The 3,523-nt window shown below is 61.8% G+C and overlaps 1 protein-coding gene across 2 annotated transcripts in view; it reads left to right on the forward strand.

Moving 5' to 3' along the window:
* The first annotated feature begins 585 nt into the window (after positions 1–585).
* PCGF3 (polycomb group ring finger 3) overlaps positions 586–3,523 on the forward strand; it is a 30,559-nt gene continuing 27,621 nt past the window's right edge. The window contains exons 1-2 of one of the 2 annotated variants that reach the window (XM_010850234.1): positions 586–1,051; positions 1,351–1,498. The gene's annotated coding sequence lies outside the window, so the exon portion shown is untranslated. The remainder of the gene's footprint in view (positions 1,052–1,350; positions 1,499–3,523) is intronic. The other variant, XM_010850226.1, reaches the window with a different exon arrangement.

Below are 3,523 nucleotides of genomic sequence, written 5' to 3' on the forward strand. Positions count from 1 at the left end.
CCAGATCTCTCGATTCTGTTTCCATTCACCTCACTTCCGGTGAGCTGTTTTCAAGCAATTTGTCAAATTCGTTAGGAGTTTTCAGCTCTGTTGGCATGAAGTTATTCCTGACATTCTAATGTTGCTCACATGTGACTTTAGGGAGGTGTTCTGGACCCCCTGTTCTCCCGACCCCCTCTGCTGCTCTGGTTTGTCCTGTCACCTGCGGTGTCTGAACGGCATGCCTGCTCATGGCGTTTATCACTTCTTGTCCGTCTTCTCTTTGAGAACGTCGGCTCTGGGGATCTGTGTCCCCTGCTCCCTGACCTCTGAGGTCACACGCACAGCGTCTGTGCCTGTGTCACTGGCCGCGTCCAAGCGACGCTGAGTGCAGGCCCCCTCCCCACCTCCCCCCGGAGCTCCGGAAACGTCTCCCTGACGGTGGCTGAGTCCTGCAGGGGCCTGGTTGCCTGCTTCTCTGCTGCCGCTTGCCCCAACCCCGCACTGTGCTCGCTGGCCGCGGGCCTGGCGCTGCCATCCACGCACACACGTGCCCGTTGGCATGTCTGCCCCCTGCAGTGGCCCAGAACCCGCACGGAGCCTGCAGGAGTCCTCGTGTGGCTTCCCTGGGTGAGCCGCCCTGGGGACACCTTCCAGGGCAGGAACTGCGAAAGCAACCCAGGAGTCACATGGCTGCTCTCCCAGCCTCCTGCCAGGTCACCCAAAGCCCACCGCCTCCCCGGGAGCTTCTCTGGGCCCCCGGGCATGGGGGCCAGCCGCAGCTGTCCTCAGCCTCCCCACCACCACCAGCCCCCGGGCCTCGAGCCACCAGGCTCCTGTCGGGGCTGCCCACCTCCATGGCTCCTGCGGGTGCTTCACCGTCAACCAAGCTTGCTTTTCTTTTTGTTCCGAGCAGGTAAAGGAAGAGACCTGTGGACCTGAGCAGCTGAAGCTGCCTGTGTGGGGCCGGGCTCCGTGGAACGGCGCGTGTGGGTGACACCCCGTCCCTGTGTCTCCACAGGCTTCAAAATGTAGCAGAAGACTGGTTCTGTGTACAGGTAACGCAGTGCATGTGAGTGGATTAAGCTTACCTCAAATTACACTTCGTTTTCCGCTTACTCTGTTGTAGCCGTAGAAAAAGTCAGTGCCTTGTAAGCTCCTTTGAAATTTCATCTCTGATGGCTCCAGAGCAGGTTCGAACACAGTTACTGACATGTATTCCAGTTTTTTCTGATTAGTCTATCTGATCAGCTCCGTCTCTCTGTCTGCTACATGGGGTTCTTCATAGCTTCTACCAGAAACGTAACTGCAGGGCTGTGTATGTCACACAAGTGACGTGACCTTGAACAGCAGGTGCCATTTCTGTGCTAGAAAATGGAAACACCGCGAGAGACGCAAGGAAGGCGCAGACGTGAGGAGCCAGAGCACGGAGGGCGCAGCAGACGAGGCGTGAGCGCGGCGCACCCGTAGGCGCGGCGGCCGATGCAGAGGCAGCAGGAGCGACGACGGCCTCGAGGAGGTGGGCACGGGCTTCCAGCACGGGCCCCCAGGTCCTGGCCGAGGTGGGGCGACAGCGGGCGTTGGCTGCTTGCGAGCACAGCTGGTCACTCTCCTGACTGGTGTGGGGGGCTGCGTGGGCAGAGCTGGAGGCCGGGCCCCCCGTGGGGCTCAGGCTTTGGTAGGGGCCTGTCAGACCTGACGCCAGGGGCGCCCCTGCAGTGGGGCCCTCCTGCAGTGGGGCCCTCAGCTGGGTGTCACCCGTCATGCCGTGAGGGACACACAGGGCTTTCTTCCTGAGGATCCTGCCCTCCTCGGGGGCTGCTGAGTGTGTGGTGACTTCATGCACCTTTGCTTCCTCGGTGAAGTCGTCCCCTGCTGACCCGCACCGAGGCTTCCCGAGTCAGCGTCCCTGCGATTGTCCTTGGGTGGCGACCCTTGCTGCCAGCCTGCCTTCCATTTACCGGCTCACGTTCTGTGAGGAAGGCTGCCCCTTCCTTGCCTGTCTGTCCGTGTGGCCTCATAGGCTCCTGTGTTGCTCCGCTGGTTGCCAGCAGTGATGGTTGCTGTCTCGGCTGTAAGCACAGAGGCCCACCGGGTCCTCGCCCAGCCAGGGCCGGCGGAGCGCCCAGCGGTGCTGGCTCCTGTGGCAGAGGTGGTGCAGGCCCTCGGCCCAGGGCTGCCCCACAGCGGTCACTCCCAGGGGGCAGAGCTGAGGGCGAGTGGGCGTGTCCACACGGGCACACACGTCTGTAGAGTGGGCGTGCCCACACGTGCACACACGTCTGTAGAATGGGTATGCCCACACTCATGTGCACACATGTCTGTAGAGTGGACGTGCACACACTCATGCACACATGTCTGTAGAGTGGACGTGCACACACTCATGTGCACACACGTCTGTAGAGTAGGCGTGCCCACACTCGTGCACACACGTCTGTAGAGTGGGCGTGCACATACTCGTGCATACATGTCTGTAGAGTGGCCATGTCCACACGTGCACACACATCTGTAGAATGGGCGTGCCCACACTCATGTGGACACACGTCTGTAGAGTAGGCGTGCCCACACTCGTGCACATACTCGTGTGCACACACATCTATAGAGTGGGCATGCACACACGTCTGTAGAGCGAGTGGGCATGTCCACATTCGTGCACACGCATCTGTATCTGTTTGCCTGCTGCCTCTAAAGATGAGCTCACACTGACCTTGACCCTGGTCTATGTGATTTGGAGCCGGTTTTGGCCTGGTGGTCGGGCTGGTGGCAAGTGTGAGCCTGTCGGGAGTGTGAACAGTGCCCAGTGAGTCTAGGGCATGGTGCTGGGCTCGGTCGGGCAGGTGGTAGATTGCACCCCGGGCCCCAGCGTCCAGTGGACTTCTCAATCGGTGCCCTCCCATCTCTGCTTCGCCTCGCTGGGTGACGAATCGGGTTCCTCCCGCCTTGCGTTACCACCTTTTTCTTCCGGGTCCACGGGGCACACAGGCCCTTCTTCACGGCGCCGGTCTCAGCAGGTCCGAGCAGTCAGGCAGGCTCCGCACAGCACCTGGTGACCGTGACACCGCGTGCCTTCCCCTCAGACTTAGGTTTGCTTCCCGGGGCCCACGGAGCCCCTGTGGGAGTGACCCTCATCTCTCCTGACAGCTCGGGGCCACGGGAGAGGGCTCTCTGGTGGGGACCCTGCGCTGGCTCACGCCTGCGAGCCTCCCGTCCTACTTGCTGTGACCGTCGTGGGCGTCCTTGCTGGCGTAGCGGCCCTCGCATTTCCAGGTGGCCTGTGCCCAGCGCCGTGCTGGGTGCCTCAGTCTGTGCTGATGGTCGCTTCTGGGTGTGTAAGGTGACGATTTAGTCTGGCTGGGGCCTCCCCAGGGTCCGATGCGGCATCATCGGCCTGCTCAGCCGTCTCCTTCTGTCTGCCTATCCTCAGACAGCGCTGAGCCAGGAACATCTGTGCGGGAGCCAGGAGCCGTGTGCGCTGGTCTACAGGTGAGGCCTCGCTGTGCCAGGCCAGCCCAGTGCCCAGGGCTGCCGTGGGCCTCCTGGGCCT

This window comes from Bison bison, unplaced genomic scaffold, assembly GCF_000754665.1.
Source record: "Bison bison bison isolate TAMUID 2011002044 unplaced genomic scaffold, Bison_UMD1.0 scf7180017851199, whole genome shotgun sequence".
Lineage (NCBI taxonomy): Eukaryota > Metazoa > Chordata > Mammalia > Artiodactyla > Bovidae > Bison > Bison bison.